Here is a 25,662-nt window from a genome sequence, read left to right as displayed (position 1 = left end):
ATGGCCCGGGAATGTATCATTTCAAGTTCTACCAATGATTTATTGCTTTGTAGTATGCATCATTTTATCCGGAGTATGAAAAAATAAGTTATAATATTGAGTGTTCTACAGCTCCAATTGCTAATATGAGTTGCATATCTGTTCTAGTGTATTTTAATTTCACCAGCTTCTCATATGGAAGCTACTTGTCAATTTAGTTGTCAATTTTTTTCATAGCTGCCTTGTTTATAGCTTTAACTCAGATTCATGACTCATTGATTCATGACTCATGTAGTTGGCGCCAATGAGTAATCGTAGACTTCCAGGCACAAAAATCGATTACTTTGCGAATGGTTTTTTGGGTAACTCTACCTTTTCTTATCCCCTACAAGCAAGAGGCTAGCTGGAACCATAGCAGAATAGGATTTGACTAGGGAGCGCTAACTCAAAGTCTAAAAGAACAGACAGATCTGATTGTAACTAGGCGAAAGAGAGTAAATGTAAATGTAATACTTCATAAGACCAACTCAAAATAATAAGTACCAGTAACAAATTCAGGAGGCTGAAGATTAAGTCGCAAAATAAGCCTTGCAAATGCTGGTGTCAACAACAAAATAGAAGCCTGCATTTTCAAAAAATCACAAAATAAGAAACTGCTCAAACTCCTGCATGTTCAATTGGTATCAAAATTATAAACTTCAGTTATGTGTCAGCGTATTGCCATGAAGTAAATCAATTTAATCCAAAAGGGTTACAGATATTCCAGCAAACATTTTCATCGACTTTACAATTAAATTATCAGATAATACAAACAAAAAGAAAACCAAAAAGGTGATTAGAAAAGAAGTGTTCCAGAATCAAATCCAACGTTTTTTCAAATTGCATTCAAATTACATACCAACTTGTAATTTATCTATAATTCTTAAATAATGCCGAAAATTGAACTTTTCAATTGCCAAAGATACAGAAATTATGACTTCCTATGAGCTGGCCTCAGACTTTTAAAAGAGGAAAAAGAGAAACTCTATGAATATAATTAGATATATCAATACCTTAATGCAGTTGTTGAAATCCAGACAAGCACGATGATAGATTCCTGCAGGCAGCTACAATCTTCAAAAATTAAGTGCAACGACTTGAACGACTAAGTAAAATTAAGAGGAAAAAGAGAAAATTCTGAATATAATTAGAACGAATTGAACAACTAGCAAAAGAAAAAAAATTGTACAAACCCTAATTCTGAAAACGAAAATCAAAAGGGGACAGGAAGAGAATTACTTGTTGTGGCGATTAGATTGACGGCCGAGCAAGCACCGAAGAACAGACCGTTCTTTCTTGGAACCACCGGCCGAGCTAGCTGAGTTTTAAGCGACTATGTCAGTCATGGTTCAGCGCGGAGAACGTACAGGACGCGACGGGTGGCGAGGAAGCGAGGAAAGACACTCACCGGCGAGGAGAGTGACGGCGGATCCGAGCAAGCTGAGTTCGACGGCGGCGCAGGACCGAGCAAGCTCTGAGTTTGACGACGACGGAGGGAATTGAAAACTGAGGGAAGAGTTGAGCGCGGGGAACTCCAAAGTTTTGAGAGAGACATTTTGGTTAAATGAAATCATTAATCAACAATAATATTATTGCAGCAAATAAATTTTGTTACACGGACTTATTGCAGGGTACAATGACATGTACGCTGCAACAGTATCTAGCTATTGCAGGGGGCTTTTAATATGTACGCTGCAAAAAACTCTTTTGCATGGGGCATTTAATTTGTACGCTGCAATAACCCTTTAAAGGGTTTGACCCGCGTTGAGCTACTGCTTGTTGAAGGGTATTAATACATGTACGCTGCAACAAGGGGGCTGCAACAGGGTTTTTTTTTCTACTAGTGACATGGCATTATTTCAAAACCGAGTGGGCTTTGTTTGTTGGGCCTATAGTGGGCCGCTTCTTTATTATTATATTTTTTATTTTTTTTTATTTTGCAAGTACATTTGGTGTTTATTTAGTGTTAGAATAAAATTTTTAGGAAAAATATTACGCCTTTATTGATTTGGAAAGTAAGGAAAACACACTGCAATAAAACTGACCCATATTCTAAAGGGCCTTAGGACCATCTGAAGTCTCTATTATTTTTTTCTATCAATCTAAAGAACTACTAGGCGTTTTTTACTAATGGTGCTCTATGTGGCTCAAGCCTGGGGTTTAGTCTCATAAAACTTTGGTCCTTCACCGGTACTCATCTTGAATTCCATTCCTTTTGCTTTGACCCACTGATATGTCTTCACTCATCCGTTCCCGACCTCTTCTAGTGTTGATGCCGGAGAGATTAACCGGGTTGGATCGAAACCTTCATCTTGTAAAGCTAAGGTAGTCATTACAGTCTCGTTCTCCATAGGCCTCGATTCGTTAAACAATGTCCATAGAGCCTGGTTGTCCAATATTTCAGCTGTTTTAGTCTTGGTGAGGTGGGGTGCCTCATCCAAGGTGTGGCAGTCATGCAAAATTTCAAATCCGGGTTTTAGCAAGCCATCCTGAACGAAGGGTTCAGGGAAATCACAACATGGGTGTTCTTCTCCTTCCCGAATAAACATCCCGTTAAGGGTCCTTCGATATGGGGGAAGGAGGGTGGTTTGTTTGGCTTTGTTAAGGCATAGCCTAGATAGGTGGTCAGCAATATCTTCCTCCGTTGGTTCATAACCTAAGCCAAAGGGAGTAGATTTGCCGGGAAAAGGATGGAATGTGCATTCCTTCTTCCTTATGCCCAATGGGGTTCCTGGGAAATAACCTTGAGCCAACAACATTCTAGGGATGACTCGGGATGCATGCGGGTCTAGGAATGCTGGATCCTAATCTTCGATGAACTAGATTGCTTCTTCCATTTGAAACCCATAAAGGTCATCTGCAGTTTCGGCCGTTCCAACCATAGTACAACTGACGTCGAGAGGAGGGGCGCGGATTTCTAGTACTACCCCGTTATGGTTAAGCTTAACCATTTGGTGCAAGGTAGAAGCCACACCTCCTAAGTCATGGAGCCAAGGTCGCCCCAAGAGGAGGTTGAAAGTGGGCTTGATGTCGATTATTTGAAACTCCGTGGTGCGTGCCACAGGCCCAGTTTGTATGGTAAGGTTGATTTTTCCCAACACAGGCCTTTGGGAGTTATCATAAGCTCGTACCCCTAGTGAGGAGGTTTGGAAGTCATCGCTTCCTAGCCCCAAGCAATGGGCGGTTTGCAATGGGCAGACATTAACTGCCGAACCATTATCTACGAGCGCTAGGGGGATGTTTTGTCCTTTGCATCCAACCACTAGGTAAAGGGCTTTATTGTGAGCACCCCCCTCTTTGGGTAAGTCTTTATCAGTGAAAACTATGGCCTTTTCTCCGGCATCTCTCGTGACATGGCTAACCAATGAGTCAGGTGTGATATCTGTGGGTACTGAGATGAGGTCAAGTGAGCGAATAATCTTTTCGCGATGTTCCTTTGAAGTACACATAAGATCCCAGATGGTAATCTCAGCCTTGGTTCTTTTCAGTTGTTTCAGGAGAGGATTTTCAATGACTTCCGCGACGGTGGCGTGCCGCCCGTTCTCAGGAGTTTGCCTAACCGGGATGTCGTCCATAGGAGGTGGGTGAATATCCGGTTGGTATATCCTTCCGGATCGGGTGAGGTTGTCGACTTCGGGCTCCTGAGGGGTGGTGTCAATGAGAGCATATCCGGGCCAAGTTTCAGTGAAGAGGTCCTGGCCCGAGACTTGAGATAGGTAAATATCTTCAGCATCATCGTTCCACACACCGTACACTTCCCCCTCGATTCGATCCATAGGTACCACAGCGAGTGGTGCACCATGAGGTGTAATATACACCGTGGGGTCGAAATTCTCTGGTTGGTCGAGAGAGATGTGACAAGAGCCGAGTGGGCTCTTGTTGTTGTTGGGTTTGCCAACGTTAGGGAGAGGTATTACTTCATCCTCTATCTTGTCCTGGATCGTATGTTTTAGATGCCAGCAGTTTTCAGTGTCATGCCCATTTCCTTGATGGAATTTGCAGTAAGTACCTTCGACCCAATATTTGTTTTTGACAGGAGGGTCACGGGTGGGGCCTATAGGTCTCAACTTTCCTTGATTAGTTAGTCTTTCAAAGGCTTGTACCAAGGTTGACCCGAGTGGGGCAAACTTTCGGTCTCGGACCCATCTTACAGGGTATCTTCGGGCGGGAGCCTCTTCTACAGCATGGACTTCTTGGGCTTGGGGTGTGTTTCCCCGATTATAGGTGTTGGTCTTATATGCAGGTTTGCTCTGTATGGTTTTGGCGAGGTCGTCCTCGATTTTTATTCCCACATCATAAACCCTTTTGAAAGTGTCGAGTCCCAGGTACCTAAGGTGTTGTCTGTAAGCCGGGTCCAAGTTGTCAATGAATTTTTGGACCAATTCTGTTTCGGGAGGCCTATTGATTAGCTGGGCCGCCTGGTCCCTCCATCTAGCAAAGTAGGTTGTGAAACCCTCATTTTTCTTTTGGAAGAGGACTTCCATCTCGCGCATGGTGACTGGGAAATCCATGTTCGACGAGTATTGCTTGATGAAGACATTGACAAAGTCTTCCCAGGTGGGGAAGAGCTTAGGGTCCTGGTGATAGTACCATTTGAGCGGCACAGGTTCCAAGGACAAAGGAAAGGCAGGTAGGTACATGGACTTGTCCACGCCTTTCAAGTTCATGGTATTCACAAAGCTCAGTAGATGATCACGGGGGTTGTCCGTGGCCTTGAACTTTCGTAAGTCAGATGAACTGAACTTTTCTGGTAATTTGCCAGAAAAAGGTTCAGGCTCTAGGGAGAAGTATTTGCTCCCCATGGTTTGCTGTAGGACCATTTTTTCGATCCTCTTCTCGTTTTCGAGGTCATTTTTGGATTGTGCAGCCGCTAAGGCTTCGTTTTCCATTTTCAGTTGGCCCATGAGTTGGGTCATTTGGACCATCTGGTCTCGCAAATCTTCGATGGACATGTTTGGAGGTGCGAATCGAGGTTGGGGAAGCGGAGATCCTTGAAATGAGGGACGACGGACGGAGCTTGGAGTTGCTAGACCTGGTGATGTATCTTCGGGACGCACTAGCCGTTGATTCCATGATCGGCACCAAGTGGCAGGACCAGTCCTAGGCATAAGATAAGCTAAAGTTTAGGTTCCCAAAGTTTCAGGCATTACTTAGTCTAGACTTCGACTCTCTAAATTGGTTTTTTACTTTTTCGCTCTTTCTTCTGTCGGTACACTTTTTGGGGTTTTTTTTTTTATTTTGGTCATTCTTTGGATTTTCGAAACACTTGCCTGTGTGACATTCATAGTTGTTAGCATGTTCGGTTTTGGTGCCGAGCATTGCCGTCGTAGGAGGCCTAACGACGACACAAAGAGTTATTAATTTTTCGAGAGTCGCCTTTTGAAATCGAGTGCTTTTCTTACGCCCTCGTAGCAATTCTTTTGATGAACATTTTTTTGTGCTACGTACTTTCTTTTTGCTTGGGCACCGAGGTTGCTGCGCCTGACCAGAAAGTCAAGCAGCAACTTCAGCGCCCAGCAGTGGGCGTGAGAAATTTTGGCGCCCAGCCAGGGGCGTTGAAAATGCGTCCCTGGCTGGTTCTCGTTTTCTGTTTTCTGTTTATGCAACTCCGATTTGCGTGCTTGCCTAATAACGTCCTTCACGCGTAACAGCGTTTGTGGGATTCGTTACAGGCCATCCCGAGTGTCGCTTATTTTGTGGCGATCATTCGGGTTTGCGGAACACGTGTTTCGGTATAACTCTTTGGCAAATTAGTCTATGAATGTTTGGGCAATTTTTAAGGTCATTGGCTTTCTAGGATAGTTTGTCACACACAATCACATATTTCGCTACACATAACTACAATACAAACATGGATTTGAAAATTAAATATGCCACGTAGTTTATGATAGGCTTCTGTGGGTAGTATTTGCGCCTGGCTTGGTACCGCTTCTATCGTAGATCCAACACCTGCCCCGGTCGAGGTAGTGTCTTCAACAGACGAATTTCGCTCAAGAGGCCAACTCGCAAGTGCAAGCCAAGGGGGCATGCAGGCGAGAGGGACCTAATGAGCGAGCGATTGGGTTCGGGATAAGTGTACTACCTGCACAAGTACCGAGTGGGAAACATGCGCGGCGTATGCACCCCCCTATTGGCGAAAAAAGGTATCCTTAGTCCCAACTCCCGAGGGAGCCGAGATTCGTTATGATGTTCTGCCTGTTCACATTAATATGCTGATTTTCAGGTCGTCCCAACTTGATGGGGAAATAAACGCGGGGTAGGATCATTTCACCCTTCGGCTATTTTGATTACCTACAAGCACGAGTATTTCCTTCACTATCCCCAGTGGAGTCGCCACTGTGAGGGGGTCGAAAAAGCGCGAGGCTAATGCGTGACCTTGTCCCTCGTGGGTGTGACGATTCTTTTTATTCAATCAAGTGTAATTCGATTTCCTGTGAGTATACACTCAATTGACTAGTAATATAGGAGTCGCCATTCAGCTTTTAACAACAATGAGAAAAACTGACAAAACCCGGTTATCGTGACATAAAGGGAGTGCAATTATGTTTGACCACGACGGCCGTAGGTTCCCTTGTGATCCCTGGTGTGGGGATCTCTCAATATACACCCGCAAGGTAGAGATTGAGGGTTCGGGGGACTGTAACTACAGAGAGGAGTAATTCGCTCGTCGATAACTCCAGAGGCAGGATATCCTTACTAGCTCAGCATAAATAATTGAAGGGACATGCGTTAACTATTAAACTAATCTGAATTGATTTTAGCAATATGCAGCATATAATACTAATTCGATCGTGATTATCTGATTTAAATAGCATTAAGGGACCTAGCATGATAATCCGATTTCCCAAAAATATTATATTTATTAGGCGTGATAGAACATTCATATTAGGTTAGTTTAACAGTTCATAAAAAGGGCGAGGAAAGCTGTTAAATCATCGAAAAGGGACACATTACGACGCACCCTTGAGAGGTGCGTCACGGTTATCAGAAAACTAACCACTTTGACTTTGCTATTTCTCCTTTTTATTTAACGAATCTCGATTATGGGACAGGATACGTTCTGTTCGATTTATGGATCGATTGCGACAGAACGCGTGAACAGTTTCGCAGCGAGAGGCTTAGGCTAAGGGGTTTAGAGTCAATACTCAGAGTATATTATGTGTTGTTGTGTGTTGTTTCACGTCGAAACTAGGGGCCTATTTATAGGGAAGAGTTCGTGGAAAGATAGAATTGCAGAGTTCTAATCCACAAAGAATTAGGAAAAGAGACGTACCCAGGTATTTTTAGCGCCCAGGCCTGGGCGCCGAAGATTTCGGCGCCCAAGCCAGGCGTTGAAAATAGGGTCTGGGCAGTTTTTGTTTAGTCAGATTCGGATTCTAAAATCCGTAGAGTTTGAGATTAATTTGAGTCTTTTAGCGCGTATCAATTTGTGACGGAATGCGTCTAGGCCCGTTACGAACTCTTGGCTCGTTAGGATTTTAATTAATACGTAACTCTTATTTCCGAATCCTATTAGGAATAGGATTCTCGCAGTTTTCTATCTCATTTAGGATTTATGTTGGAATGAAACACCTAATTCTGACAGGTTTCTATCTTTTATGATTTTCCACTTTTAGAAGCTACCTTTTACGGCAGTTACTATTTTTAGCAGGTTTCCATAAATAGCAGGTTTCGGGTGAAATGAAATAGGGAATCGAGATTCGTTTATTTTATAGGAGATGCGTTGTCAAGTGGAGTTTTTATGCTTTCATCATCGAACCTTTGCCTTGCGGGAATGGGGACAAAAGTAGGTGTCTACAGGTTCTATTTGTTGGATTATTGGTTCGCTTGACTCTGTCATTATGGGGGTGAGGTCTAGGAGATTGTGTTAGCTAATGCGAATCAAATACGTAAAAATGGTTATTTTTTACACTAATTCTTAAATGAACTTGTCTATACTAAATTTGTTGTGGGTGTTTTAGAAAATCAAAAACTTGATTATAATAATAATTTTTTGACGTGTTTATTAGAATATTATGAAAAAAATATCAAAAAGGACATGTTGTGCTTGAATAATGTGATTTTAAGTCACAATTATCTTTTAAAAACGTAGGGTTATTTTGATTTAACAAATGGTTATTATATCTAAGGAATTTTGGTGTCTAATTTGTTATAGTCACTATGTGAACAATAAAAGTCAATATTTATGTAAATGAGTACTAGAGTAAATTGCTAGCTTTAGATCCACAATAATATTATTGTGGACCAGGACCATGCAAGAATAATATTTTTTTTTTTGATTATTATTGGATTTTGTTCAAATCGGATTAACTTTTTACGCTCTATTTATTCAACCCGAGTCAGGTTATGTTATCCCACTTTTTGTACTGACATCGTAACTACTTGTCGTATGATCATGTCTTGTCGCAAGGTATTTTTTTGTCTACAGGTCTCGACGTGTCGCCTGGAATGGTCGTGAGTAGAAGCAAGCGACCGACGATGGAGAGCAGACGACAGGAATTAGGTCAGGAGCATGGGCCAAAGTCCAAACCACAACTCCGGCTAGAGGGTTGACCGGGTCAAAGCAGTAACAAGCGTCAAAGTAAACCACAAGGCACAAGCGGGAGATGTAGAGGAGTTAACTTCTCAACCGACTCCTATTTCCTCGGGATACTCCCAACAAACAGAGCCGTTGCCCTAATTCTATAAAACGCCCCAGCCGGCGCTGCATCAAACACAAGTTCTCTCACACATTCTAGCACTTCTATGAAGGAAATAATGCCTGTGAGGGGGTCGAAAAAGCACGAGGCTAATGCGTGACCTCGTCCCTCGTGGGTGTGACGCTTCTTTTTGTCAAATCAAGTGTAATTGGATTTCCTGTGAGTTTACACCCAATTGACTAGTAATATAGGAGTCGCCATTCAGTTTTTAACGACAATGAGAAAAACTGACAAAACCCGGTTATCGTGACATAAAGGGAGTGCAATTATGTTTGACCACGACGGCCGTAGGTTCCCTTGTGATCCCTGGTGGTGGGGATCGCTCAACATACACCCGCAGGGTAGAGATTGAGGGTTCGGGGGACTGTAACTACCTAGAGGAGTACTCGCTCTTCGATAACTCCAGAGGCAGGATATCCTTACTAGCTCAGCATAAATAATTGAAGGGACATGCGTTAACTATTAAACTAATCTGAGTTGATTTTAATAATATGCAACATATAGTACTAGATCGAACGCGATTATCTGATTTAGATTGTTTTAAGGGACCTAGCATGATAATCCAATTTCCCAAAAATATCATATTTGTTAAGCGTGATCGAATAATGAGATTTTAGTTAGTTTAACAGTTCATTAAAGGGCGAGGAAAGCAATTAAACCATGGAAAAGGGACACATTACGACGCACCCTTGAGAGGTGCGTCACGGTTCTCAGAAAACTAACCACTTTGACTTTGCTATTTCTCCTTTTATTTAACGAATCTCAAATTATGGGACGGGATACGTTCTGTTCGATTTATGGATCGATTGCGACAGAACGCGTGATCAGTTTTGCAGCGTGAGGCTTAAGCTTAGGGGTTTAGAGTCAATACTTAGAATAATAATTGTGTGTTGTGTCTTTTTCACGTCGAACTTAAGGGTCTATTTATAGGAAAGAGTGGCATAGAAAGATAGTTTTTCAGGAATTTGAATACGAAACGGATTAGGAAAAGAATCCGTCCCAGGTATTTTCGGCGCCCGGCTCTGGGCGTCAAAGATTTCGGCGCCCAGGGCTGGGCGTTGAAAATAGGGTCTGGCAGAATTCTTTGTCAGATTGGACTCTAGAGTACGGAGTTCATTAAGAGACTTAATCCGAGTTATTTGGTGCGTATCAATTTACGACGGAATGCGTCTGGGCCCTTTACGAACTCTAGGTTCGTTATGAGTTTAATTAATACGTTAACTCTTTTATCGAACTGCGATAGGAATAGAATTCCTTTTACAATTTCTATTTCTTTTAGGATTTACGTTGGAGTGCAACACCTAATTCTGACAGGTTTCTATCTTTTTATTCTTACTACTTTTAGCAACTACCCTTTACGGCAGTTACTATTTTTAGCAGGTTTCCATAAATAGCAGGCTTTGGGTGAAATGAAAAGGGTGATTGAGATTCGTTATTTTATAGGAGATGCGTTGTCAAGTGGAGATTTACGTTTTCATCATCGAACCTTCCCTTTCGGGAATGGGGACAAAAGTAGGTGTCTACAGTTAGCCCCCACTTTGACTGAGTTTTGGAGTAAGACGATGGTCAAAGTATTAGACAGAGTGCGTCGCACAAGCCATGGTGACCTGTTTTGGCGAGGGTCTCACGAGCCCCCGAGTGATAACATTTGACTTAAGGGTCATCACTTGAAGTGTCGACATATCCCTCACGTGTCATTAGGATTTGTCAACGGATAGTATAGAAACTCCCTCACTTTGTCATTGGAAGTATCTAAAGAGGCGTAGAAACTCCCTCACTTTGTCATTGGGAGTAGCTACAGATGTTTTCGAAATCAAAGCTATAAACTTTAATTGGGCCTGGACAAGCCCAACCACGAGGTAAAAATGTTTTTAAAGATTCTCATTTTCAGGGTTAGCTAAACGAGAAAAACCCCCTTGTTTTTATGGGACGTAAAACGAAGGAAAATCCAGCGCATCGTTCTTTTTTGGAAAAACGGAAAACTAATCCTTTAATTTTTGGAAAAAGGGAAAATCGATCCTTTAATTTTTGGAAAAAGGGAAAACCGATCTTTTAATTTTTGGAAAAAGGGAAAACCGATCCTTTAATTTTTGGAAAAACGGAAAACCGATCCTTTAATTTTTGGAAAAAGGGAAAACCGATCCTTTAATTTTTGGAAAAAGGGAAAACCGATCCTTTAATTTTCGGAAAAAGGGAAAACCAGAAAAAGTTATCGCTGCAGCGACTAAGGACCTGCGCGGTTAGTGGCGCAGACCCCGCCGGCTAAAGATGGCGAGCCTGTCCGCTAAGGGTGGACACCCCGTCCAATAGAAGTGGACGAATCTGTTTTGAAGTTTGTTTGCTTTTTTTTTTTGAAAATTAGGACCTACGCGGCTTGTGACGTAGACCCCGCCGGCTAAAGATGGCGAACCTGTCCGCTAAGGGTGGACACCCCGTCCGATAGAAGTGGACGAATCTATTTTGAAATTTGTTTGCGCTTTTTGAAAATAAGGACCTACGTGGTTTGTGACGTAGACCCCGCCGGCTGAAGATGCGAGCCTATTTTGAATTTGAAGACTTGATTTTTTCGAAAACTGAGGACCTGCGCGGCTAGTGACGCAGACCCCGCCCGCTGAAGGTGGGCGAGCCCTGTCCGCTAAGGGTGGACACCCCGCTCGCTGGAGGTGAGCGAACCTGAATTCGTCTTTTTGATTTGGGATTCGCGTGCCGCGGTCTTGCCTGATTGAGGTGGACAAGTCCCTATTTCATTTTTTTTTCTTGTGATTTCTCTTGAGAATTTCTTTTCATTCATTCTTGTAGGAGCGAATTCTTTCGAGGGATGCTCGGATTTAGTTGCAACCTGAATGTGGGTTGACAACGTGCTTAGACGGACCATTGTCTTGTGGTCATCTTCTTTCATGGTTTTGAGCTAGTCTTTATGGCTCAATTTTGCCATTACCTGGGTCCTTGATTAGGGGACTATGTATAAGTATCAACGACGACCTTTGTCTTGAGGTCGTAATCCGGTTTTATCTTTTTATCCAAACACGGGACTTCGTACAGTGTAGTCTAGGAATACCGTTTTAACTTTGCACACTTTCTTTTGAAATATATATTTTCTTTCGAGCCCCCAAGCACTCGTGCTTGACGGTTATTTTTTGTCAAAGAGGTTCCTACGCATTTTGTAATGTCTTTGATCGTGTTTGGGATCGTGCTCGTAAGTGCGAGCGATCTTTGTAGTGGTGTGCTACTTTTGACAAAGTCGTGAGGTGCGACTTTCGGCAATTTTCAAGTCGAATGAGTATGGCAGGGCCCACTAGAAGTTAGGGCCTTTTTTGAGCCTGGGTACATTTTCGGCGCCCAGGCCTGGGCGTTGAAATAATTCACGCCCAGGTGGGGCGTTGAAAGTGTTGTTTGGGCTGGTCTTTAGATGACACAGTTGGCCTTTTGTTCATTCGTTTATTTCACTTGGAAGTTCTATGTATTCTCTTTTCGTTTGTTTTTTCTTTGTTTTTAGAACGTGATGATTTTCTTGAGAAGCCGTAGCCGATTGGTGGACTACGGTGCTTGTCGCTTTGGGGCGATTATTTTAAGGAACTGTTGCTCTTAAGGCGTACAGTTATTGTGATAGTTGGGCGAGTCTATATGGCCCGAGGAACATACCTTGAGGCGTGAGACTTTGACCGCTCTTGTTGTTGTATATTTTTCCTTTTGAACGCGTTCGTGAATGTTCGATACTTAGAATGATGATATGTATGTGCGAACGGGCGTTCATGGAATGGCCGTTGTGTGCGGTCCATTAATCAGTTTGCTTGAATCATTTTTATTTTTTTTGAGCGATGACTGATTTTGAATAGTTTGCTTTAGAAGCTTGATAGGGTTCAGGCCCATTCATGAAGTGGGCTCAAACATCGTGCCCTTTCGATTGTTCAAATATTTGCTTCGAGATTTTTTTATTTGCTATAGTTGTTTCGTAGCTTGGAGCCCCCAAGTATGCATGTTGGGATGCTTCCTTTTGGCATACGATTTTTGTAGGTTCTTTCGAGAAAGATGCCTTGGGGTTCCGCTCGTGTAGGTGCGAGCTATCCCTTTCGTGGTAGGTAATATTTGGCTACCTTTAATCCTTAATGTAGAAGTCGTGTGGCCTGTACTTTGAATTTGGGCGGTAAGTAGTCTTTGCCTCTTTTACACATGCTCTTTGGTCGTGTCCGCATTAGTGCAATATGCCATACTCTCCTTTTTTAGACTTGTACCGTGGGATGGTTGACCTTATGGTGCGACGTAGGCTTGTGTGGCCTAACAGTGTGTCTTAGAACATTCCTGCAGGTGTTGGGATATCATTATCATTTTTTGCATTGGAGTACTTCATCATACCTCGTTCAGGTGTTCGAACAAGTGTAGCACCTTTTGTGTGGGTTTGCACGGCTTATTACTTCGTTCGATGCGAGGATTCATAGGTGTTTCTTTCTTATTTTTATATCTGGGCAAAACTTGGCTAGCAGAAAGATTCAGCGCCCAGGCTGGGGCGTGAAAAATATCGGCGCCCAGCTCTGGGCGTTGAAAATGATTTCTGGGTATATTTTGACATTTCTTATCCTTGATTTTTTCCTTTCGCTTTTGCTTTGGAACGATGTAGACTGTGTAACGGGCGCTTTATAGGGCGAGCGTTATGTGCAGTGGTTTGATCGGAGTTTTAGTGACTCGCGATTTTCAGTTACCCTTGATAGTGGGGTGACTTTATATATTCTAAGTAGTGCTTTAGAATTTGGGAGGGGTTGTAGCCATTCTAAGGTTCGTTTTACACGATTAAAGCTTAGGATTGTGCCCCTATGATGTATGTATAGCATTAGCGTCGAGAATTTGCGATAAAATCGTCATTTTGAGTATTTTTAGAGTGTTTTTCTCAAGCCCCCAATTGTAGCTACGGGATTGGCTTGGTGCTATAATGCTTTGCATACGTTTTTATGCATTCATGGTGACATGGATCATGAATAGTTTGAACCAGACTCGTTTAGTGCGAGGTACGTTCGAGTAGTGATTTTGCTGCTTCTCTTGTAAATGTCGTATTGTGCGACATTGGCATGGTCAAGGTAGTCACATGTTGAAGTGTGCCTTGACCAAAAGCTAGGTGCCTTTCTTTACCCATAATCATATTAAGAAATCTTTTGACTCACTTGCAACATTGAGATAAACGCATACTTAGCTTAAACCAACGATACTTTATTATGTTCGAGGAAGTCTATGAAAATCATTTAAAATTATTTAAAATCCGAATCCTATTGTGTACAATCCGAGGTGTCCTAAGTAAGTTGACTTGTAGAAGGGTTCGCACAGGATTACTTGAGTGAATTAAAATACTGTTACGATTTTTGGAATGCTGTCTAAGGATTTGCTGGAGGCCAGGGTGCAGGCGTCAAGATACACTTGTGCCCGTTTGGCATATGCTTTAGGCTTTTAGGGCCATCTTTTCCAGAATTGCGGGAATATAAACCATTTTCAAATCGACTTAGATTTACTTGGTGTATGTCTGCACAAAAGGTCAACGTATACCTAGTTCTTTCCCTAGCTCTTTCATTTCAATTTTTAGCCCCCAGTTGCTATTATGTCTTCCCATTAACGATGTTTTTAGATTTCGATTTTAGATGCCCGTGTCATATGTCTGAGTAGGGTGAGCCTTGGTTAAGTTCCAAGTCCTATTGACAATGTCTGTTTTTTTTTTCAAAGGGGATTCGCAAGCATTTGAATTACCATGAACGGGTGCCCTGAGTTCGAAGGAACGATGGGGCAATGCCGTAGAACAATTCTCTTTATTGCAAGCTTACTGCCTTTACTACTTGTTGGCGATCATGACTGTGTCTAGTGGTGAAAGAAGGTCTTTAAGCGAACGACCATGTCTAGTGGTGAAAGAAAGTCTTTAAGTGAGTTAGTTCGCTTTAGGGAGGGTCAAGTCGAGTACTTTAGAGGTCATGGACGCTTGCGCTAGCCCCCACTTAATTGAGGCAAAGCGATCTTTTGAGTCTTGGCTAGGTGCCTAGGAGTGTGAGTGCTCTTTCTGGCAAGGGTACGTGCCCTTATTATTTTTCGATGTGTGCTCATTAATTTTGGCATCTTGATGACTTGGATTCTTCCTTTGATTTAAATTTTTCTTTCGACTTGGATTGCAAGTAATTAAATTTCAATAAGGGACTCTATTTCTTATTCTTGTTATTCTATAGGCTTTAATATTTTTGTAAATTGGCTGGACCGAATCATGGATTGCCTACGTATCCGCCTTAAATAGATTTAATTTGGAATCAGGTCTTGCGTAGTTCTTAGCCAGAAAATGGTTTCTTAGAATGCCGAATTCGATAAGTATGTTCTGAGATGGAAACATATTATTTGAAACGGTAGAATAAGTGAGGTTTATTATTATTTTAATCTGCTGCTTTGCCGTGAGCCAAAAATTTGTTTTGTATATTTTTTTTTAGTACATGTATTTTTTGGTGGTACGTATATCTGAATACGTGATGTACCCCTCCAAGTGTTCGTTATTTTTTCGTGCATGTGCGGATAAAATGACGAGCACTTCTGGACAAAATTTTAGCAAGCAGAGAGATTCAGCGCCCAGGCTGGGGCGTTAAAGATTTCGGCGCCCAGCTCTGGGCGCTGGAAATGATATCTGGGCAAATTTTTTGGTTTTGTGCCAAATATTTGTGAATCTTTTTTGTGCACTAAATGTTCTTTTTCTTTTTAAACGAATTTTCAAAGGGGCTTTGCAAAGTTTTATTTTTTATTTATTTATTATTTTTTTGTAATTTTCATTTGTTTTCCTTTTTTACTCGTGACTCAAGACGGTACGAGGATTATATCTGCTAGGACTCACAATTTGCAGCCTCAAGCTAGTGTCATGAGTTTACATCAACCAAGGCCGATGAGTAGCATGTGGACGGCTCAAGGGTATATCAACAGGATGTATCCAAACAAGTTATATGGTCATTATGCTAATGGTGGTGTAAGAGCAGGTTTGGGAAATAACGGGTATGACGCACGTGTCAATGGCCGTACGTGGTTTGTAGTTGACGACAAGCTCAGGACCAAGAGTCGAGGTAATGGTTTCTTGGGTTATGGCAATAAGAATATGGATGGGTTAAATGAGCTGAACAGGGGCCCCAGAGCGAAGGCGTCTAAGAGCATAAGGATTGGAAAGGGTAGACATCGTAGAATTTTATGATTTGGATTGGTTGACTCAATTCTTTTCCTTCGTTTGCTTGGGTAAATTCCGCACTTTGGGAGGTACGGGCTAACTCAATTCTTTCCCTTTGTTTACTTGGGTTAATTTCGCACTTTGGGAGGTACGGGCTAAGTACTTCATGGCTCGCTCTTTTCGCTCTCCCCTTTTCTCTTTCTATTTTCTCTTTTTGCTTGGGATTTCTCCCCAACATAACATTTTTTATTTGGGCTAAAAGGTAGATGGTTGTGGTTTTTGAGTCACGAGGCGAGACTGAGTGAGCCTCGTTTGGTAGGCCTATAGTGGACCTTTAACTTTAGTAGGCCTAGGGTGGACCTTTAGCTTTAATAGGCCTAGGGTGGACCTTTTAATTCTCTTACTTTGCAAGCGTATTTAGTCGTTTCTTAAAATGTGCAAATAGCGTAGATTCAAAATGTTATTTTTACCTATTGAAATTTAACGAAAGAATTACATCGAAAATAATTTTTTTGTTTTTTTTCAGGCTCCAGTTTCTGGCATTTAATTGGAAGTTGTGATTTAGACTCGAACTTTCATTAATTTTTCTGATTATAACCCGTGTATGAACACAGGGAGGTGGCCTAGACTCAAAATAATGACGTGGCGTAAGCCTATAATACTTGACCAAGCGACCCTCAGACTTAGGCTCATTGGACCATAACTTTCGTCGGTTGACACTTTAGATTTTAACCCTTGGGTGTTCGTTTGTCATGCGCCATTTTCCTTAATGTTGGCAAGGTAGTTAATTGGGGAGATCGAATTTCCATTTTTACAAGGCTAGAATCATTAGTGCGTCTTCTCTCTTAGTGTGTATTGCTTTACCCCAATGGTAGCCTTATGGTATGCCGATTTGGGTATTTTCATGGTTGGTCATGTTGCATTCATGGAAAATCTTTTAGTCCGTACTTAGTAGTATTTCAAGGAGCGAGTGACTCGAGAGGACTATGATAGTCGTGACCCAATGTGATTATAAGCCTTGGGGGCCATTAATTTTTTCTTTGCCAATGGTATTAACACCTTAGGTTCACTTTGGGGGTTGTACGACTATGGGGGAATGATTTCCAGAATGTGACCGTTTCCATTTTGCAAATACTATAATATATTATTTTTATTGGTGGGAGAGAGTATTGAGACCGTAGATTCTTAGCAAGGGATGACAATTACATATGGGTGCTTATTGATTTAAATGTTAGGAAGGGAGACTCAATATGGTTTAACCTTTTAACTTGTAGAACGACACCAAGCATTAGGACCGATTCTATGGATAAGACAACTAAGACTTTAGGATTCAGATTGTACTTTGGCATAGCCTAGTCTAGACTCGGATTTACTTTTTATACGAACATTATTTTTTTAAAAACTTCATTTGAACATTATTTTTGAATACTTTGCCCATGTGACATTCATAATTATTAGCATGTTCGGTTTTGATGCCGAGCATTGTCGTCGTAGGAGGCCTAACAACGACGCAAAGAGTTTATTAATTTTTTACGAGTCGCTTTTGAAATCGAGTGCTTTTCTTATGCCCTCGTAGCAATTTTTTTACGAACGTTTTTTTTGTGCTACGTATTTTCCTTTTGCGCGGGCACCGAGGCTGCTGCGCCTGACCAGAAGGCCAAGCAACAACTTCAGCGCCCAGTGTAGGGCGTGAGAAATTCTTGTGCCCAGCCAGGGGCGTTGAAAATGCGTCCCTGGCTGGTTCTCGTTTTCTGTTTGCGTCTACCTTTGTTTTCGCGACTTCGATTTTGCGTGCTTGCCTAATAACGTCCTTTACGTGTTGTGCAGCGTTTGTGGGATTCGTTACAGGCCATATATCCCGATCGTCGCTTATTTTTGTGGCGATCGTTCGGGTTTGCGGAACACGTGTTTCGGTATAACTCTTTGGCAAATTGGTTTATGAATGTTTGGGCAATTTTTAAGGTCGTTGGTTTTTCTAGGATAGTTTGTCACACACAATCATATATTTTGCTACACATAACTAACATTCCATCGTGAGGCAATAATAATATGTCATGTAGTTTATGATAGGCTTCTATGGGTAGTTATTTGCGCCTGGCTTGGTACCGCTTCTATCGTAGATCCAACACATGCCCCGGTCGAGGTAGTGTCTTCAGCAGACGAATTTCGCTCAAGAGGCCAACCCGCAAGTGCAAGCCAAGGGGGCATGCAGGCGAGAGGGACCTAATGGGCGAGCGATTGGGTTTGGGACGGGTGTACTACTAGCGAAAGTGCCGAGTGGACAACATTCGAAGCGTATGCACCCCCCGGTTGGCGATGGGTATCCTTAGTCCCAACTCCCAAGATGAAACACCAAGGGAGCCAAGATTCGTTATGCGGTTCTGTCTGTTCACATTAATATGCTGATTTTCAGGTCGTCCCAACTTGATTGGGAAATAAACGCGGGGTAGGATCGTTTCACCCTTCGGCTATTTTGATTACCTACAAGCACGAGTATTTCCTTCACTTTCCCCAGTGGAGTCGCCACTGTGAGGGGGTCGAAAAAGCACGAGGCTAATGCGTGACCTCGTCCCTCGTGGGTGTGACGCTTCTTTTTGTCAAATCAAGTGTAATTGGATTTCCTGTGAGTTTACACCCAATTGACTAGTAATATAGGAGTCGCCATTCAGTTTTTAACGACAATGAGAAAAACTGACAAAACCCGGTTATCGTGACATAAAGGGAGTGCAATTATGTTTGACCACGACGGCCGTAGGTTCCCTTGTGATCCCTGGTGGTGGGGATCGCTCAACGTACACCCGCAGGGTAGAGATTGAGGGTTTGGGGGACTGTAACTACCTAGAGGAGTACTCGCTCTTCGATAACTCCAGAGGCAGGATATCCTTACTAGCTCAGCATAAATAATTGACGGGACATGCGTTAACTATTAAACTAATCTGAGTTGATTTTAATAATATGCAACATATAGTACTAAATCGAACGCGATTATCTGATTTAGATTGTTTTAAGGGACCTAGCATGATAATCCAATTTCCCAAAAATATCATATTTGTTAAGCGTGATCGAATAATCAGATTTTAGTTAGTTTAACAGTTCATAAAAGGGCGAGGAAAGCAATTAAACCATGGAAAAGGGACACATTATGACGCACCCTTGAGAGGTGCGTCACGGTTCTCAGAAAACTAACCACTTTGACTTTGCTATTTCTCCTTTTATTTAATGAATCTCAAATTATGGGACGGGATACGTTCTGTTCGAGTTATTTGGTGCGTATCAATTTACGACGGAATGCGTCTGGGCCCTTTACGAACTCTAGGTTCGTTATGAGTTTAATTAATACGTTAACTCTTTTATCGAACTGCGATAGGAATAGAATTCCTTTTACAATTTCTATCTCTTTTAGGATTTAAGTTGGAGTGCAACACCTAATTCTGACAGGTTTTTATCTTTTTATTCTTACTACTTTTAGCAACTACCCTTTACGGCAGTTACTATTTTTAGCGGGTTTCCATAAATAGCAGGCTTCGGGTGAAATGAAAAGGGTGATTGAGATTCATTATTTTATAGGAGATGCGTTGTCAAGTGGAGATTTACGTTTTCATCATCGAACCTTCCCTTTCGGGAATGGGGACAAAAGTAGGTGTCTACAGTTAGCCCCCACTTTGACTGAGTTTTGGAGTAAGACGATGGTCAAAGTATTAGACAGAGTGCGTCGCACAAGCCATGGTGACCTGTTTTGGCGAGGGTCTCACGAGCGCCCGAGTGATAACATTTGACTTAAGGGTCATCACTTGAAGTGTCGACATATCCCTCACATGTCATTGGGATTTGTCAACGGATAGTATAGAAACTCCCTCACTTTGTCATTGGAAGTATCTAAAGAGGCGTAGAAACTCCCTCACTTTGTCATTGGGAGTAGCTACAAATGTTTTCGAAATCAAAGCTATAAAGTGTAATTGGGCCTGGCCAAGCCCAACCACGAGGTAAAAATGTTTTTAAAGATTCTCATTTTCAGGGTTAGCTAAACGAGAAAAACCCCCTTGTTTTTATGGGACGTAAAACGAAGGAAAATCCACCACATCGTTCTTTTTTGGAAAAACGGAAAACCAATCCTTTAATTTTTGGAAAAAGGGAAAACCGATCCTTTAATTTTTGGAAAAAGGGAAAACCGATCCTTTAATTTTTGGAAAAAGGGAAAACCGATCCTTTAATTTTTGGAAAAAGGGAAAACCGATCCTTTAATTTTTGGAAAAAGGGAAAACCGATCCTTTAATTTTTGGAAAAAGGGAAAACCGATCCTTTAATTTTCGGAAAAAGGGAAAACCAGAAAAAGTTATCGGTGCAACGACTAAGGACCTGCGCGGTTAGTGGCGCAGACCCCGCCGGCTAAAGATGGCGAGCCTGTCCGCTAAGGGTGGACACCCCGTCCAATAGAAGTGGACGAATCTGTTTTGAAGTTTGTTTGCTTTTTTTTTGAAAATAAGGAACTACGCGGCTTGTGACGTAGACCCCGCCGGCTAAAGATGGCGAACCTGTCCGCTAAGGGTGGACACCCCGTCCGATAGAAGTGGACGAATCTATTTTGAAATTTGTTTGCGCTTTTTGAAAATAAGGAGCTATGTGGTTTGTGACGTTGACCCCGCCGGCTGAAGATGGCGAGCCTATTTTGAATTTGAAGACTTTATTTTTCGAAAACTGAGGACCTGCGCGGCTAGTGACGCAGACCCCGCCCGCTGAAGGTGGGCGAGCCCTGTCCGCTAAGGGTGGATACCCCGCTCGCTGGAGGTGAGCGAACCTGAATTCGTCTTTTTGATTTGGGATTCGCGTGCCGCGGTCTTGCCTGATTGAGGTGGACAAGTCCCTATTTTATTTTTTTTCTTGTGATTTCTCTTGAGAATTTCTTTTCATTCATTCTTGTAGGAGCGAATTCTTTCGAGGGATGCTCGGATTTAGTTGCAACCTGAATGTGGGTTGACAACGTGCTTAGACGGACCATTGTCTTGTGGTCATCTTCTTTCATGGTTTTGAGCTAGTCTTTATGGCTCAATTTTGCCATTACCTGGGTCCTTGATTAGGGGACTATGTATAAGTATCAACGGCGACCTTTGTCTTGAGGTCGTAATCCGGTTTTATCTTTTTATCCAAACACGGGACTTCGTACAGTGTAGTCTGGGAATACCGTTTTAACTTTGCACACTTTCTTTTGAAATATATATTTTCTTTCGAGCCCCCAAGCACTCGTGCTTGACGGTCATTTTTTGTCAAAGAGGTTCATACGCATTTTGTAATGTCTTTGATCGTGTTTGGGATCGTGCTCGTAAGTGCGAGCGATCTTTGTAGTGGTGTGCTACTTTTGACAAAGTCGTGAGGTGCGACTTTCGGCAATTTTTAAGTCGAATATGGCAGGGCCCACTAGAAGTTAGGGCCTTTTTTGAGCCTGGGTACATTTTCGGCGCCCAGGCCTGGGCGTTTAAATAATTCACGCCCAGGCCTGGGCGTTTAAATAATTCACGCCCAGGTGGGGCGTTGAAAGTGTTGTTTGGGCTGATCTTTTGATGACACAGTTGGCCTTTTGTTCATTCGTTTATTTCACTTGGAAGTTCTATGTATTCTCTTTTCTTTTGTTTTTTCTTTGTTTTTAGAACGTGATGATTTTCTTGAGAAGCCGTAGCCGATTGGTGGACTACGGTGCTTGTCGCTTTGGGGCTATTATTTTAAGGAACTGTTGCTCTTAAGGCGTACAGTTATTGTGATAGTTGGGCGAGTCTATATGGCCCGAGAAACATACCTTGAGGCGTGAGACTTTGACCGCTCTTGTTGTTGTATATTTTTCCTTTTGAACGCGTTCGTGAATGTTCGATACTTAGAATGATGATATGTATGTGCGAACGAGCGTTCATGGAATGGCCGTTGTGTGCGGTCCATTAATCAGTTAGCTTGAATCATTTTTTTTTTTGAGCGATGACTGATTTTGAATAGTTTGCTTTAGAAGCTTGATAGGGTTCAGGCCCATTCATGAAGTGGGCTCAAACATCGTGCATAGATTAAATCCTAAACCTAAAAGATTAAATTAATTATTTAGAGTTCTAAAAGGATTCTAATTAATTAATTAGTATTCTAACAGGATTCGAAATCCTTTCCAAGGTTCTATAAATATATGCCTAGGGTCATAAATTTATACACGAGTTTTTCAACAAGTATTCATACAATAAAAGCTGTGATTTTGAGCAGAAAAATCAGTCACATTACTTGCCCATATTAGCCGAAAATAATAGTACCTTAAGGGCGATTCTAGTTGGTCAATCTTAAGGCGGATCCGGACGTGCTGTGGACTATCTACGGAGGGACGACACTTGGAGTCCTAAAGACTTGTTCTTGTTCGGTTTGGGCGCAGCTAGGGAGGGCACGCTACAAAGTGTATGCACCTAAATTATGCTAACTGGTTATGTGTAAATAATATGTTTCCTGGCATTAAGGTTTTTCCGCATGATTTATGTTTTTCATATGTATCATAACCTAACAGTGGTATCACGAGCCTCTTATTAGTCAATAGACTTTATTTATTAGAGATGTTTTATGGATCTGCTAGATTGTTCGTTTTATGTTTTTCCGCATGATTTATGTTTTTCATATATATCATAACCTAACAGTGGTATCACGAGCCTCTTATTAGTCAATAGACTTTATTTATTAGAGATATTAAGGTTGTTCGTTTTATTTTAAAGAGATGTTTTATGGATCTGCTAGATTAGTCAATAGACTTTATTTATTAGATCACGACAAACAAGTTTATAACATAAATACCAAAAAGGCCAAAAAGGATGATTCAGATCTCACCTATCTGTGGCATTGTCGATTAGGCCATATTAACTTGAAACGCATAGAAAGACTTCAAAAGGAAGGAATTCTAGAACCATTTCACTTAAAGGATTATGGTAAGTGCGAATCATGTTTACTTGGAAAAATGACAAAGCAACCTTTTTCTAAAGTTGGAGAAAGAGCAACTGAACTATTGGGTTTAATCCATACAGATGTATGTGGACCAATGAGTACAAATGCTAGAGGTGGTTTAATCCATACTTTTATTGATGACTTCAGTAGATATGGTTAGGTCTACCTAATGAAGCATAAGTTTGAATCCTTTGACAAACTCAAGGAATTTCAGAGTAAAGTAGAGAATCAATAAGGCAAGAAGATTAAGGCACTGCGGTCTGATAGAAGCGGTGAATATCTGAGCTATGAATTTGATGACCATCTGAAAGAATGTGGAATTCTATCAGAATTTACTCCTCCTGGAACACCACAATGGAACGGTGTGTCAGAACGGAGGAACAGAACCTTGCTAGACATGGTTAGATCAATGATGGGTCAGGCCGAACTTCCAATAGAATTTTGGGGACATGCACTAAATACAGCTGCACTCACTATAAATAGAGCCCCGTCTAAAGCTGTTGAAAAGACTCCATATGAGTTATGGTTTGGAAAGCCTCCAAATTTGTCTTTTCTTAAGATTTGGGGATGTGAAGTATACGTCAAACGATTAATTTCAGACAAACTTCATCCAAAATCTGACAAATGTATCCTTGTGGGCTATCCAAAGGAAACAAAGGGGTATTACTTCTACAATACATCTGAGAACAAGGTGTTTGTTGCTCGAGATGGTATCTTTTTGGAAAAGAATCACATTTCCAAAATGTCAAGTGGGAGAAAAGTAGACCTCGAAGAAATTCCAGTTGAACAACAAACTCTAGAGAATGCTCAAGATAACATTCAGGATGAAACTCAGAGATCTTTAGAAGTATCTGGTGAGAATCATGGACAATCTAGAAATGTAACCCCGCGTAGATCGCAAAGATATAGATCTCAACCGGAAAGGTACTTAGGTATTTTGACGAACGAGAGCTATGATGTTTTATTACTTGAAAGTGATGAACCTGCGACATACAAACAAGCTATGACGAGCCCTAGCTCCAAGCAATGGCATGAAGCCATGCAATCTGAATAGGACTCCATGTCGGAAAACAAAGTATGGGATTTGGTCAATTTTCCAGATGGCTACCAAGCCATAGGAAGAAAATGGGTTTTCAAACTGAAAAAGGACAAGGATGGGAAACTTGAAGTTTTCAAAGCTAGATTGGTTGCAAAAGGTTACAGGCAAGTCCACGGTGTGGATTACGATGAAACCTTTTCACCAGTTGCAATGCTAAAGTCTATTCGGATAATGTTAGCAATCGCTGCATATTACGGTTACGAAATATGGCAGATGGATGTCAAAACCGCTTTCTTAAACGGAACTGTGTTTATGACACAGCCTGAGGGTTTTGAGGATCCAAAGAATGCTAAAAAGGTATGCAAGCTTAAGAAATCAATCTACGGATTGAAGCAGGCATCAAGGAGCTGGAATATACGTTTTGATGAAGCAGTCAGTGACTTTGGTTTCATCAAGAACGCAGACGAATCTTGTGTATAGAAGAAGGTCAGTGGGAGAAAAATTTCTTTTCTAGTGTTATATGTCGACGACATATTACTTATCGGAAATGACATTCCTATGTTGAACTCTGTCAAGATTTGGCTTGGGAAATGTTTTTCGATGAAGGATCAAGGAGAAGCACAGTACATACTGGGCGCAAAGATTTACAGAGATAGATCTAAAAGGATGATTAGACTTACTCAGAGAACTTATATCAATAAGGTGCTTGAAAGGTTCAAGATGGCAGACTCCAAGCAAGGCTACCTACCCATGTCTCGTGGAATGACTCTAAGCAAGACTCAGTGCCCAAAAACACTTGATGAGCGTAGACGAATGAATGGGATTCCATATGCATCATTGATTGGTTCAATAATGTATGCTATGATATGTACACGCCCGGATGTTGCGTATGCACTCAGTGCTACGAGCAGATACCAGTCAGACCCAGGAGAGACACATTGGACTACTGCCAAGAACATTCTGAAGTACCTGAAAAGGCACAAAGATGATTTCCTGGTCTATGGTGGAGATGATGAATTAATTGTTAAAGGCTATACGGATGCAAGTTTCCAAACCGACAAAGATGATTTCAGATCACAGTTTGGGTTTGTCTTCTGCCTCAACGGAGGTGCAGTAAGATGGAAAAGTGCTAAGCAAAGCACCATTGCGGATTCTACAACTGAAGCGGAGTACATTGCTGCACATGAAGCAGCAAAGGAAGCTATATGGCTAAGTAATTTCATAGGTGAACTTGGTGTAGTCCCCTCCATTAAAGGACCAATAGCCCTATATTGTGATAATAATGGAGCTATTGCACAGGCAAAGGAGCCTAGACACCACCAAAGAGTCAAGCATGTACTTCGTAGATTTCAACTTCTACGAGAGTTCGTTGAAAAAAAAGAAGTCGAGATAAGCAAGATTGGAACTGATGACAACATCTCAGATCCATTGACTAAACCTCTGCCGCAGGCGAAGCACAACTCGCACACTGCAGCTATGGGAATCAAGCATATTGGAGAATGGCTTTGATGTCCTTGTTTAATGTTTTAAAGTTTTAGAGTTTAATACTTTGTAAAACATTATTGGTTAATCATTCGCATAAATGAATAGAATTCATTTTTCCATTTAATTTGTGGTTTATTAAATGATGAGTCCCTTCAATTTGACGATATATTCAAGATAGACTATCAGGACCAGTCCTGTGACTAAGAAATGTCTATCAAGTGAACTTGAATCGTCAAAAGTTGAAAATGGTCCCTGGTCGGAGTTTTCTATAAAGATGGACGCATAGAAAACGTTAGACGACTAGAATG

The 25,662-nt window shown here is 41.6% G+C and overlaps 1 long non-coding RNA gene across 1 annotated transcript; it reads right to left on the bottom strand.

The window, feature by feature from the left end:
* Window positions 1-350: 350 nt before the first annotated feature.
* On the bottom strand, window positions 351-1,305 carry LOC130459515 (uncharacterized). Its single transcript, XR_008918939.1, has 3 exons — window positions 1,258-1,305; window positions 1,032-1,085; window positions 351-601 (listed from the first exon to the last, which is right to left on the bottom strand). It is a non-coding gene; the product is annotated as an uncharacterized lncRNA (long non-coding RNA).
* Between the last annotated feature and the right edge of the window lie 24,357 nt (window positions 1,306-25,662).

This window comes from Spinacia oleracea, chromosome 4, assembly GCF_020520425.1.
Source record: "Spinacia oleracea cultivar Varoflay chromosome 4, BTI_SOV_V1, whole genome shotgun sequence".
Lineage (NCBI taxonomy): Eukaryota > Viridiplantae > Streptophyta > Magnoliopsida > Caryophyllales > Amaranthaceae > Spinacia > Spinacia oleracea.
Note: the sequence above shows the minus strand (reverse complement) of the source record. Positions and strands in the feature narration are given on the sequence as shown.